The following is a 14,408-nucleotide window of genomic DNA, read 5'->3' on the forward strand; positions in this document are numbered from 1 at the left end:
GGAGGGGCTCAGTTTGGAGGGATGGGGCTCATTTGGCTGCTGTCCCCGTCTGCAACCTTTAAACCCGTCAAACCGTCGGTCATTGTGTAAAAATTTAAGTTTGCTCATAATAAAGTGAAAGCGGCATGGTGGCACAGTGGTTAGCACTGCTGCCTCACAGCTCCAGGGACCTGGGTTCCATTCCGGCCTCGGGCGACTGTCTGTGTGGAGTTTGCACTTTCTCCCCGTATCTGCGTGGTTTTCCTCCGGGTGCTCTGGTTTCCTCCCACAGTCCAAAAATGTGCAGGTTAGGTGGATTGGCCATGTTACATTGCCCTTAGTGTCCAAAAAGATTGGGTAGGGTATCTAGGTTATGGGGATAGTGTGGAGGTGTGGGCTAAAGTAGGGTGCTCTTTCAAGGGCTGGTGTAGACTCGATGTGCCAAATGGTCCCCTTCTGCACTGTAAATTCTACTGTTCTACGATCTGTACCCCCAATACCTTTAAAAAGACTGTGAGTGTGCCACGTTAAAAGGTCTGTGAGATTAATGAAAAAGTAATCAATGTAAAGTGGTCAAAACCATTGAAATGGTTTCCACAGATTCAATTTTATTGTCCTTTAAAGTATATGAGTCTATGTGTATGCCTAGAAGGCTGAAAGCTTTGACCTGCAGAGTGTGCATTCAATTTCATGCCCATTGCCTGCTATTAGCTTTCTGATTGAGAGGTTGTGGCAGTTTCAAAGGGAAGATTCAGATTGTTTATTTATATAGCTCTTCAGGGATCCATTAATTCGGGGTAGCAGGTGTTTTCCTAACCACAGTTTTTTTAATGAGTCTGCCTCTTTGTTCTCAAGCACTTCCTAGAAAGTAGAGGGACCGCCAACACAGCTGCACATAAAACTTGGCATATTACATAGATTACATAGAACATACAGTGCAGAAGGAGGCCATTCGGCCCATCGAGTCTGCACCGACCCACATTAATCCCTCACTTCCACCCTATCCCCGCAACCCAATAACCCCTCCCAACCCTTATGGACACTACGGGCAATTTTTAGCATGGCCAATCCACCTAACCTGCACGTCTTTGGACTGTGGGAGGAAACCGGAGCACCCGGAGGAAACCCACGCAGACACGGGGAGAACGTGCAGACTCCGCACAGACAGTGACCCAGCGGGGAATCGAACCTGGGACCCTGGCGCTGTGAAGCCACAGTGCTATCCACTTGTGCTACCGTGCTGCCCACTAATTGGCAGGCTTTGTAGAGGGTATAGGGGTACAGATGAGAACACTGTCACTTTATTATGAGTAACGTGTATGTCTGAGATACTGAGTGACTGTTTAAATGGTAGAGGGGTACAGATGAGAACACTGTCACTTTATTATGGGAAATCGGTATTTTTTACATATTGACTGACTGTTTAAAGGGTTTAAAGGCTGCAGATGGGGAGAGAAGCAAAACGAGCCCCATCCCATGAAGGACACCCGGTCCGAGCCTCTCCAGCCCAGGACAAGCCTCCCTGACCCCCATCTCCCATGAATGAATCCCCCTCGGCACCCTGGAGACAATCGTTGGGAGGGTACATACCCCCTTGCCACCCCTCAGACTACAGGCCGCGAGGTCCACGTTCCTCAATACTTGAACCAAATCGCATCCACATGACTCCCGACTTGGTTGGCGGGGGGGTGGGGGGGGGGGGGGGGGGGGGGGGGTGGTCGGAGGGGGGGGGTCGGAGGGCAGTGCATCACAGGGAGGAGGGGGGGTCGGAGGGCAGTGCATCACAGGGAGGGAGGTGGGGGAGAGGTGAATTGGGCTTCCAGCCCATTAATCACATTTAAAGAATGCTTAGTAGTGCTTTGCATGTTCCCGCTGGCATGGAGCTGGAATCCCATTATGGCTGGCAGGGCGGGTCTGGGGACTCGCGGCGGGTCTGACACCCAGCGCGAATCTCGATTATGGCACTGCCACTGATCGTGAATCCTGCTTCTGCTGGGGCGAGGACCCCGGCCATAGTGCATCCTACATCTTAAGAACATTGTAATTATAAGTATTTACTCTGAAGTATTCCTTTATTGGAGATAACTGTAATATAATAATCTTTATTGTCACAAGTAAGCTTACATTAACACTGCAATGAGGTTACTGTGAAAAGCCCCTAGTCACCACATTCCAGCACTTGTTCGGGTACACAGCGGGAGAATTCAGAATGTCCTCGTCTTCCGACATCTAGAATCTTCTCAATGTTTTACAGAAAGCATGAACTGTCCGGAGTTAAGGATCAAAGAAGGAAAATGGACATTCGCAGGGAATTGGACAGAATGTGAAAGCACAAATAAAACACATCTTTTGTGAGACTAAAAATAGAAAATTGATGTTCCTGGGCCTGACACAAGATGTCAGCCATGGCTCAGTTGACAGCACCTGATTCTCAGTCAAATGGTCGTAGGTTCAAGTCCAACTCCAGGATTCCAGCACAAAATTTGAGGCTGATAGTTGTGTCCGTTTCTGAGGGAGTGCTGCAACATTGGAAGCGTTGTCTTTCAGATGAATTATTAAATCAAGCCTCATCCAGGTGCACTGAGGTTATCACAAAATACCTGAAAGAAATATGACAAAACATTTCAAATTGTCATATCAGGAAAGTGCAATGATAACCACATTCTCTATTAAGAGAAATTAAGACACATTCTAAGGTGCCTCAGTACTGTAATGAGGACATTACAAATATTCATTGAAGAGTACAATGCTGTTCTAATTATATACATCGGTCATATCACACTCAGAGTTAGAATTACTCTGTGGGGGGTCGGTTTAGCTCAGGTGGATAGACAGCTGGTTCATGATGCAGAAAAAGGCCAGGTTATTCATGGAGGCCCCGCCTTCTCAACCTTGCCCCTCGCCTGAGGTGTGGTGATCCCCAGGTTCAATCACCACCATCAGCTCTCTCCCTCAAAGGGGAAAGCAGCCAATGGTTATCTGGGGCTATGGCACCTTCACTTACGATGTACAGTCAGGATTAAGCTTGCAGTTCAAGGGGTTTTACCTGGTCACAGCTCCCTGGCGTACATTGGCAGAAAAACCTTACATCGTGATCTTTCCCCATTGCACCTTGGCAGCAGCTGCCCCAATCTTGAGTGCGCCCCAGAAGATCCCATGAAGAGCAGGGGCATTAATTTTTTTAACATATTCATTCACAGGATGTGAGCGTCGCTACCTCAGCCACTATTTTGGCAGCACGGTAGCACAGTGGTTCGCACTGTTGCTTCACAGCGCCAGGCACCTGGGTTCAATTCCCAGCTTGGGTCACTGTCAGTGCAGAGTCTGCATGTTCTCCCCGTATCTGCGTGGGTTTCCTCCCACAAGTCCCGAAAGACGTGCTTGCTGGGTGAATTGGACATTCTGAATTCTCCCTCCGTGTACTCGAACAGGCGCCGGAATGTGGCGACTAGGGAATTTTCACAGTAACTTCATTGCAGTGTTAATGTAGGTCTACCTTTGACAATAATAAAGATTATTATTATTTATCATCCTTGAGAAGGTGGTGATAGTCAATAGAATTGATAGCCGATTGTAGGGAGAGAAAAGAGCTAACGTTTCGAGCCCAGGTGACCCTTTGTCAAAGCTATAATACAGAGAGAGTATTCCACAGTGTAACTATTTCCCACTTTCTCTGTAGTATAGCTTTGACAAAGGGTCATCTGGACTCAAAACGTTAGCTCTTTTCTCTCCCTACCTGCCAGACCTGCTGAGATTTTCCAGCATTTTCTCTTTGGTTTCAGATTCCAGTATCCGCAGTAATTTACTTTTATGATAGCCAATTGTCTCATTCCCGTTTGAGATCCAGATCAAAGGGCCATCGTTATCCCAGATCCCAAAGCCGCAGCAGGGTTTGTCGTGTTCTAGGAAGACAAGTCGGTCCCTCGCTCCAATGAGGTCCAAGTCTGGATCTCCATTTCGAAGGGCTCATTCCTCTTCAGGAGAGCCCAAGTCCTTGAGAAGGCGATTGAAAATGGAAAGACTTTGTCAATAGCAAATGGTGCCCTCGTCATCTGATTACCCTTTAACTAACCTAGACACCTGAGTGACCTTTTTACATGCATGCATATTATATAATAAAATCTTATAATAATCTTATAATCTTTATTATTGTCACAAGTAGGTTTACATTAACACTGCAATGAAGTTCTGTGAAATGCCCCTAGTCGCCACACTCCGGCGCCTGTTCAGGTACACAGAGGGAGAATTCAGAATGTCCAATTCACCTAACAGCACGTGCTTCGAAACTTGTGGGAGGAAACCGGAGAGCCGGGAGGAAACCCACGCAGACACGGGGAGAACGTGCCGCACAAACAGTGACCCAAGCCGGGAATCGAACCTGGGACCTGGCGCTATCTACAGCACTTAGCACAAAGAAATGTTATTAATTGAATGTTGTGAAACAAACTGTACAGCTTGTCCTGTGGAACCGTCTCATTAGCTGGCAGGGTTCAGTAAAAATGCCTGCGTTTTATTTGTATTAAATTTTACGCGTTTATAACACTTAAAGAAAATAAAATCAAAAAGACTGGCAGCGTTACAACTGGTCTATGTGTTGATCAGACGGCCCAATCCGTTTTGGAGGACTAGGCACATCACCCATGGGGTGGTCACTGCTCCTTCCACCGACCCAATCACCAGCTTCTCATTCGGTCTGCCTACAATTGGAGCAATTTCACTTTGCAAGGCCGTTGGTTTTATTTTTTTACTAAATTACCAGTATGGCTTGCCGATGAGAGATGTCCTGACTGATGTTTGGGAATTGACAGGTCTTGTTCTGGAGGTCGAATAGATTCCGCTTCAAATTGATGATGGCTAACTTAAATTGATTCCCAGGATGACATTCAGCTTCAAGACTGTACTAAACTGCACTTACAATAGGGGTGTCTGAGAAATCCTAGCACCAAAGGGCATCAATCGTTTCATTGTTACAGTATACTCAACGTTTCCAAAGTGCAATCGTAAATATTCATTCAAGCTGATACTGACTACGGAAATTGCAACATTTTTCACGCGTTCTCGCAAATTAGTATAAAACGTCCCATTGCTTCTCCTCGTCTAAATCTTTTACATTTTGCCCCAATTTGTAAATCCAATGGACATTGATTCGTTGCGACCAAGTCACATGAAACGACGAACGCATTTTAACGGATAGGAACATCTTTCTGGGTGTTTGGAGTGAGAAGGTTTTGCCTGAAATCTGACCAGGCTGCGGATGTCGTTGCATTTGCTCCCTGGCGCCGCCTGTTGGATCGATTTATTTATTTATTTCCCTCTTTCTATGACTCTGCAGGGATTTGAGTTGTGGAATTAAAAGGGCGGAACCCTCCCTCCCCCTGTCTAGCCAAATTCGACCGGCACATCTCAGCTCGTTCAGTTGTTTCTGCGCGTCGTGAGACAGTGAGGTAAGGAACACTATTTGGGTTCAGCTTTTGCCTACCCCGGAGTGTAGATTATTTTGAGTGATTTAGGCACCAATGAGGGAGTTATGGTCCCAGCAGTATGAGCATTTAATCATCTTTTCCTCCCCTCAATTTGCGGAATAGGTTTTTTTTTTAAGGGGTTCTCCTGTCACTTTATGGTGTGGGTGAAGTAATTAATAATCCCCCTGTTTAAAGTATGTGGACAGTTTCTGTAGAATTGCTCGCTACTATTTGTGGGAAACTGGAATCTTTTAACCAAATATGGGCGTGTTTGGTTCTCCAGAATCCAGCAGGTCTGTGTTCAGACCTGGCTGGAGTTTATTTTCTGGACGTCTGTCCATGTTTATATATTTGCTGTGTTAATTCCGTAGCCCCGGGTATTCATTCCAGATGAATGATGGTGGGCGTTAACCTGGGCTCACTATTCATTCAAGTCTTTTTTTCCCCCTTTTTTCTTTACATCTTTCCCCTCGAACTGTGGCAATGGCTTTTTAAAAGTGGACATTTCAAATGTTTACGTTGTGCAGTTTAACGAGATGTAGAAGTATTTCGTTTTAAAACTGCTGATTGCTTGCGTGCAAACTTTAGGAAGTTGAGAGGGTTGTTTAATGGTCTGTAGAGAGAATGAGTCATTAGGAGGAATTGTTGATGACTAACCTTCTGATATACAAGGTCATTTTTTTTTCGCCAGGAAAAAAAATCTTCTCGTTTATCTTTTTGTGTTAAATCCCAGAATTTCGCCATCTTTTTGAGGTGTGCCTCTACTTGTGTGGAATTTTAACCTCGCCATTTTTAAAAGCCCTCAATTAGACTGGGAGTTGTTTAGAACTAGGTAACTTTTGGGGTGAGAAATCTTAACGTTAACTTGCAAGAGCGATTCGGCTCTAACTTTTTGAAGATGGTAACCAGATTAGTATTTTTGTAGCTGCGGTAACAAAAGTAACGAGAGGGGGAATAAAGTTGCTGCCACGTCTGAGATGGATTATATTTCACCAATGGCTTCCCAGGTTGATTTGTGAAATTTGGCTGGACGATTATCCCATTGAAAACAATGAAACTTTTTTTTTAGCAAAACCACCTTTTTTGAAGTTTGATAACAGCAGCCACCGATGTAAATGGGTGGGCGAGGATAGTGGTGGAAGTTATTTTGCAAAATTTTCCAAAGTTTAAAAAAAAATACTCCCCTTTCAAAGGTTGCACTGGCATTCACTTTCCGAAGTACCGCGTCTTCCCTGTGCCTTTTCCCAATTGGTCATTCATTCCTGTCCCATCTAGACAGTGTTGGGCTATTCAGCTACAGGTGCTTCACATTGAAAAGTTGTGCTGGCCGTGTGTGTGTGTGTGATTATTTAAAAATAAACTAAAAGCGCCCAGATAATCGCGTTTTGTGTACCCTTCCTCGAGTCTGAAGTCAGTAACCGGCTGCAGTGTCCACTCTAGCAAAAAAAAAAGTTTAACAAAGACCAGAGTTCAGATGTGGAAGGAACATTCCTTATTTGTGACTCCTTGTCACCCAGAATTGTTAGGGGTACTGCCCGATTTTTACATAAGAATGGATGCTGCTGCTTTTGTTGAATTCTGCCCAGTTAGGCATTTGTTTGGTCCTTGATGAGCATTGAGCATGGAAAAATTGGGAAGAGGCAAAATCAGTCATGATGCCCCCCCCCCCCCCCCCCGAGCTGGCATCACGGCGGTGCATCTGGGAGGCCAAAAGCAACATAGTTTGCATGTTTGTAGATGTGGTAACTCTGCAGATTAAGAGGAGATGGAGAGAGGGGAATAGGTGTCCACCAGTAGTCAAGGACTGGGCAGGTAGTACAGAAGTCCCACATCCCAATCAGGTAGTACAGAAGTCCCACATTCCAACCAGTATTCCGTCCTGAGTAACTGTTCATCCGGGGAGTGTAGTCAGTGATAGGGGTGATATGTTACAGGGATCATCAAATGAGGCTAAGGAGCAAAAGAGGGACAGTTTCCACAACTGGAATGCAGTACAGACTCCTGAACAGTCAGGGGTAGATGGAAGTTGCAAATATATCAGCAAATTTGTGAATTTCAGAAACAGAGCGGTAATGGGGTGGGAGTTAATTATTTCAATATTAACTGGGATAGTTTGATTGTGAAGGGAATTAGGATATCCAAATTCTTGCCTTCTGGAATGATCAATATGTAAGCAAGTCCAATAAGAAACTGTGCAGTTCTGGACTTAATTTTAGGAAATTAAGTTGAAATTAAGAAGGGGTGATAGAGAATGTTTTTAGTGGTCATTATCATGTCTCAGTCAGTTTTAATGTAATTATGGAAAAGGACAAAGAACAGAAGTGAGTTCTAAATTGGGGCAAGGACCATTTTACTAAGTTGAGAATTGCGTAGCAAGTGGACTGAAATTAGCTGCTTGAAGGTAAATTGGTGTCCGAGCAGTGGGAGGTATTCAAGAGGCTCAGAAAAATGGGTTCCCACAAAGAAAGAGGCTGGGGTGGCCAATTCTAAGCACCCCCCCCCCCTCCCCTCCCCTCCCCCCCTCCCCCTTGGATGTTGAGAAAGCTTGTGTTAGATATCCAGAACTCTACTACAGCAAGGCAAAAGGATTATAGATAGAGGGGTGAAATCAAAACTGAAATTAGGAAAGCAATGGAAGAATATTGGCAAACAAAAGTGTAGGTCCCATAAAAGACAAAGTAGCCTACATGTACAGGCAGAAGATGTTGCTATTAATGAATATTTCTGTTTGTCTTCTCAAAAAGAGGGGGATGATGTAGATACTGTAGTTGAGGGGTGTAGTATTGGATGTGATAAACATGGGGCAAGAGATGAGTCAATGGGTTTAGCATCCTTGAAAACCGATAATAACCAGGGTCCAATTAAATGTACCCAGGTTAAAAGAAGCCAGGGAGGAAGTAAGAAGTCTTACAACATCAGGTTAAAGTCCAACAGGTTTGTTTCAAACCACTAGCTTTCGGTGCACTGCTCCTTCCTCAGGTGAAGCAGTGGACCTGCTTGCTCACCTGAGGAAGGAGCAGTGCTCCGAAAGCTAGTGTTTGAAACAAACCTGTTGGACTTTAACCTGGTGTTGTAAGACTTCTTACTGTGCTCACCCCAGTCCAACGCTGGCATCTCCACATCAGGGAGGAAGTAGCAGAAAGTCTGACCATTTTCCAAACCTCACTGGATAGAGGTGTGGTAGTGAGGGATTGGAGGTAGGCTAATGTTGTTTGGGGCTGGACCAAGTAGTTACAGGCCAGTCAGTCTAATCTTGGTAATAAGCTAATTATTGGAACTACTTCTGAAATGCAGGATCAGCTGTCACGGACTCTGATTAGTTAGTATAGATTTGTTATGGGAAGGTATGTTGGAATAATTTGTTTACGTAATGAAGACGTTTGAGGGCAGTGGAATTGACATGGGGTACATGGTCGTACCGGGCGGACCATTTAAAAAAAAAAAAAAATGAAACCTATGGAATCCAGGGGAATGTAGCAAGCTGGATCCAAATCTGCTCCGTTTGCAGTACGCAAGTGTTTTCCAAACTTTTTTCACCAGGACCCACTTTATCAACTGGCCGACTTTGCAACCCACGCTGGTCGACCTTGGGCACATCAGGCGCAGGCTTCAGCTAGTTCCTTTTGTGCTCTCTTCATTTTTGTGAAAATGGAAAATCCAACCTCACACATGTAACACTTTTGTCCTGCCCTAGACTCTCCTGCGCAGCTGTCTCCAGCTGATCCTGTCCAGTAGGTACACTACCTATTTGTGTTTCTGGGCATCTCTTGTTCGAAAACAATCCACCTTCATAGTCCTCTTTGCCTTGCTTGCCAGCAGCTGGACAATGGAAGTAACTCTCCTCCGTGATTTGGCACAAAAAGCATGTACATTTGACATCTGGGGCAGGATTCTCCAATCCCGTGGCAGAGTGTCCACGCCGTCGTAAACGCCGTTGCGTTTTACGACGGCGTGAACGGGCCGCTCCCAGTACTAATTCTGGTCCCTACAGGGGGCCAGCACGGCGCTGGAGTGGTTCGCGCTGATCCCAGCGTGAAGTGTGCGCCGCGGGACCTGGGCATGCGCAGTTGCGCCGGCGCCAATGTGCGCATGCGCAGTGGCCTTCTTCAACGCGCCGGCCCGACGCAACGTGGCGTAGGACGACAGGGGCCAGCACGTAAGTCTACGTAGGAAAGGAGGCCTCCAGCCACAGAGGCCGGCCTGCCGATTGGTGGGCCCCTATTGCGGGCTAGGCCACATTGGAGGCCCCCCCCCCCCCTGGGGTCGGACTGCTCCCCCACAGGCCGCCACCCGACTCTTCCACGGTGAGGTCCCGCCGCCCAAGAGCAGGTTAGAACCGAGTCGGTGGTGCTCGCTTCGGCAACACGTATACTAAAATGAGAACGATACAGAGAAGATTAGCATGGCCCCTGCGCAAGGATGACATGCAAATTCGTGAAGCGTTGCATATTAAAAAAAAATGTAAAAAAAATTTTTTTTTAAAGAATGCCGTCGGTGGGACTCGCCTCTTTTTTTACGGCTACTCGGCCCATACGGGCCGGAGAAACGGTGGGTGGGCCGCGTAAAGCAGCCCGCGACCGGCGCCATGCCAACCACACAGCGCTGATTTTCTGCTCTGCGGAGAATCGTGGGGCGACGTGGTCTATTCGCGGGGATTCTCCGGCCCGGCCCAGGGCTGGGCGAATCCCGCCCCAAGTACCCTCTATGTGCAGGGCACATGACCTCATTGCTGCTGCTTCTGGCTGGAAGACTGCGCACAGCCTCATTTCTCTTCATTTAAAAGGAGGAAGCAGCTGATCGTTCTCAATGGCCACTTCTCCCGTAATTGGGACCAACGCAGGAATGACCTGACCGATCACACTGTGGCCCTCCCGACACCTGTCCATGACCGACCCACTGGCCATGACCCACAAATTGGAAAAACTGCAGTAGACAAAGCATAATTGTTACCGTGAGTTTTTGCAAATGGATGGCTATTTCCAGCGGAGTTTCCCAGGGCTCAGTGGTAGGTCCCCTTCATTTTGTGGGATAAACTATTTCAGTTTGTCAGTGGGGAGGCAGTAGTGTACTGCCACTGGACTAGCAACCCAGAAACCCAGGATAATGCTCTCGGGACCTGGGTCTGGAATCCCGCCATGGCTGGTGGTGACATTTGAATTCAATAAAGTCTAATTGTCATTTAAAAACTCATCTGGTTCACTCGGGAAGGCACTCTGTTGTACTTGTCTGGTCAGGCCTGCGTGACTGCAGATTCACAGCAATGTGGTTGATTCTTTAGTACCCTCTGGGATAGACAATAAATGCTGGTCCAGCCAGCAATACCCAAACCCCATGGACAAATAGACAACAGAAAATAGCCACGTGGTTGGTGTAAGACTGCAGAAAGTCTATCAATGGACTGGTCAGGTGGTCAGAAAAGTAGCAAATGGAATTCCCCTGAAAAGTGAGATGTGCTGGGAGGTTAAACAAGGGAAAGGCATAGCCAATTGGAGTGAATGCCCACAGATCCCAGAAGGTAGCAGGATTGGTTGATAAGGTGCTTAAGAAGAGAGTCCAGGAGGTTCCACAGGAACTGTATGTGGATCTCGACTTGAGTACTAAGTGCTGTTCTGATCCCCGCATTACAGAAAGGATGTAATTTCACTAGGGAGAGGTCAGAGGAGATATGAGGATGTTGCCCGGATTGGAAAAGTGCAGCTCTGAGGAATACATATGTAGAAGATAGGAGCAGGAGGAGGCCTTTTGGCCCTTCAAGCCAGCTCCGCCATTTACCACAAACATGTCTCAGCATGATTAGATTGGATAGGCTGGAATGATTGGATAGGCTGTAGTTGTTCTTCTTGAAACACGGGAAGCTGAGGGGAGATTTGATGCAAAATTGTGTGGCCTGAAATACAGTGAATGAATGGGAAGGTCCTAGCAGAGAGGTCAGTGACTAGAGAGCATAGTGATTGGCAGAAAGATTCGAGGAGATGATAAATTGTTTTCACCCTGGAGTGCTCTGGGGGAGTGGGCCTCACTGCCTGATAGGGCGGAGGCTGAAGTTCTCAATGACTTTAAAGATACTGGATGTGAACCTCCAGTGTCGTAATTTGCAGGGCTATGGACCAAAAGTGGGATTAGGCTGGGTGGTTTATTTCTTGGTCCGAGTGGCCTCTTTCTGTGCTGTAACATAGAACATAGAACATTACAGCGCAGTACAGGCCCTTCGGCCCTTGCTGTTGCGCCGACCTGTGAAACCACCAAAGCCCATCTACACTATTCCCTTATCATCCATATGTCTATCCAACGACCATTTGAATTCCCTTAGTGTTGGCGAGTCCACTGCTGTTGCAGGCAGGGCATTCCACGCCCTTACTACTCTGAGTAAAGAACCTACCTCTGGCATCTGTCCTATATCTATCTCCCCTCAATTTAAAGCTATGTCCCCTCGTGCTAGACATCACCATCCGAGGAAAAAGGCTCTCGCTGTCCACCCTATCCAATCCTCTGATCATCTTGTATGCCTCAATTAAGTCAACTCTTAACCTTCTCTCTAACGAAAACAGCCTCCAGTCCCTCAGCCTTTCCTCATAAGATCTTCCCTTCATACCAGGCAACATTCTAGTAAATCTCCTCTGCACCCTTTCCAATGCTTCCACATCCTTCCTATAATGCGCCGACCAGAATTGCATGCAATACTCCAAATGCGGCCGCGCCAGAGTTTTGTACAGCTGCAACATGACCTCATGGCTCCGAAGCTCAATCCCTCTACCAATAAAAACTAACACACTGTATGCCTTCTTAACAACCCTCTCAACCTGGGTGGGCAACTTTCAGGGATCTATGGACACCGAGATCTCTCTGCTCATCCACACTGCCAAGAATCTTACCATAAGCCCAGTACTCTGTCTTCCTGTTATTCCTTCCAAAATGAATCACCTCACACTTTTCTGCATTAAACTCCATTTGCCACCTCTCAGCCCAGCGCTGCAGCTTATCTATGTCCCTCTGTAACTTGTAACATCCTTCCGCACTGTCCACAACGCCACTGGCTTTAGTGTCGTCTGCAAATTTACCCACTCATCCATCTACGCCCCCCTCCAGATCATTTATAGAAATGACAAACAGCAGTGACCCCAAAACAGATCCTTGTGGTACACCACTAGTAACTGGACTCCAGTCTGAACGTTTCCCATCAACCACCACCCTTTGTCTTCTTCCAGCTAGCCAATTTCTGATCCAAACTGCTAAATCACCCTGAACCCCATTTTCTGCAGTAGCCTACCGTGGGGAACCTTATCAAACTCTTTACTGAAATCCATATACACCACATCAACTGCTTTACCCTCATCCACCTGTTTGGTCACCTTCTCAAAGAACTCAGTGGGGTTTGTGAGGCACGACCTACCCTTCACAAAACTGTGTTGACTATCTCTAATCAAATTATTCCTTTCCAGATGATTATACATCCTATCTCTTATAAATCGTTGCAAGATTTTGCCCACAACAGAAGTAAGGCTCACTGGTCTATAGTTACCGGGGTTGTCTCTACTCCCCTTCTTGAACAAGGGGACAACATTTGCTATCCTCCAGTCTTCTGGCACGATTCCTGTAGACAAAGATGACTTAAAGATCAAAGCCAAAGGCTCAGCAATCTCCTCCCTAGCTTCCCAGAGAATCCTAGGATAGGATAAACCTTTCTATGTACTCGAAAGCAAGATTTTCCAGATTCCAGAAAGACCCAACTGTGGCTAATTCTTCCTCCTCCTCCTCTTCCCTGTACGAGAAGCTCTTGAGGCAGATTGCATTCCCAGTTACACCTTGCAGACCAGATCGCCAGCACAGTCAGTCTTTCAAACCGAGTTCTTTGCATTTTCTACAGCAGGTATTCCCTGGATAGGTTTGCCGGATCACTGGAAGCAAATCGCTCATAGTTTGCCAACACTAACTTATATTTTTTCCTTTCTTCCAGCTGTTAGTGATGGACGTATAATTAATTATTTTGGATCAGTGATCCACATTGCAGAATGATCTGGATGTGATGGAAGATGATATCTCGCACTCTCTAACAGTTTTATGGTTTAACATTAAACCTTGTTTTAATTTCTACACTGGGACATTTTTCAGCTGTTCAGCTGTGAATTTACCTGTGTGGCAATTTTACTGACGTAATCATTGCTTCCTCAGTGTTAATTAGTTCCTTTATTCAATTCCTCCTTCACAGAGCTTGATAAATGTTTCAAAACTAAAAAATTAGTCTGTAACTTTACAGCAATGCTTCAAATTGTTTCAAGGTAATTTAATCTTCAATTGATTTATAAAAAGTGGGTTTTTTTAAGAAGCAGGTAGAATGATCATGATAAATGTTTCAAAACTAAAAAATTAGTCTGTAACTTTACAGCAATGCTTCAAATTGTTTCAAGGTAATTTAATCTTCAATTGATTTATAAAAAGTGGGTTTTTTTAAGAAGCAGGTAGAATGATCATGATAAATGTTTCAAAACTAAAAAATTAGTCTAACTTTACATCTCTACTTCAAATTGTTTCAAGGTAATTAAAATTTCAATTGATTATTAAAAAGTGTTTTTTTTTTTTTAAGAGGCAGGTAGACTGGTGCAGTGTTTAAGTTTATTTATTATTTACCACAGCTGATTAAGATTGATAAATCTGGTAATTTAATAGCCCAGGACTCTTGATGTTGTTTGCCAATTTTTAACTTTTTTGGGGAATAAAATCCAAAATCATTTGGGCAGTTAGTAATTCTTTCCTATAAGTAATATCTTCAATCATTGTTACCCAAGACTATTAGGACTTCTAGACTAAATACATCTGACAAGAGTGTATTGTATTTCTGTGGCCACTGAGCTAAGTATTTGTTCTTGTGTGGTATATCAGGTAGTGAATTTAACAAATCGGAGAGGAAGTTGAAAGGGAAATTCATCAAATACTGAGGAAGCAGAGTTGTTCCTTTGGTAAGTTGGTTGC

The 14,408-nt window shown here is 45.4% G+C and overlaps 1 protein-coding gene, 1 long non-coding RNA gene and 1 other non-coding gene across 4 annotated transcripts in view; 2 read left to right on the forward strand and 1 right to left on the reverse strand.

The window, feature by feature from the left end:
* Window positions 1-2,050: 2,050 nt before the first annotated feature.
* LOC140399208 (uncharacterized) lies at window positions 2,051-5,260 on the reverse strand. The gene is made up of 2 exons (XR_011937665.1): window positions 4,736-5,260; window positions 2,051-2,579 (listed from the first exon to the last, which is right to left on the reverse strand). It is a non-coding gene; the product is annotated as an uncharacterized lncRNA (long non-coding RNA).
* A 36-nt stretch (window positions 5,261-5,296) lies between these two features.
* LOC140399207 (gelsolin-like) overlaps window positions 5,297-14,408 on the forward strand; it is a 79,446-nt gene continuing 70,334 nt past the window's right edge. For both annotated transcript variants that reach the window (XM_072488570.1, XM_072488571.1), the window contains exon 1: window positions 5,297-5,423. The gene's annotated coding sequence lies outside the window, so the exon portion shown is untranslated. The remainder of the gene's footprint in view (window positions 5,424-14,408) is intronic.
* On the forward strand, window positions 9,789-9,895 carry LOC140399508 (U6 spliceosomal RNA). Its single transcript, XR_011937708.1, has one exon. It is a non-coding gene; the product is annotated as a U6 spliceosomal RNA (small nuclear RNA).

Source organism: Scyliorhinus torazame, chromosome 22, assembly GCF_047496885.1.
Source record: "Scyliorhinus torazame isolate Kashiwa2021f chromosome 22, sScyTor2.1, whole genome shotgun sequence".
Classification (NCBI taxonomy): Eukaryota; Metazoa; Chordata; class Chondrichthyes; order Carcharhiniformes; family Scyliorhinidae; genus Scyliorhinus; species Scyliorhinus torazame.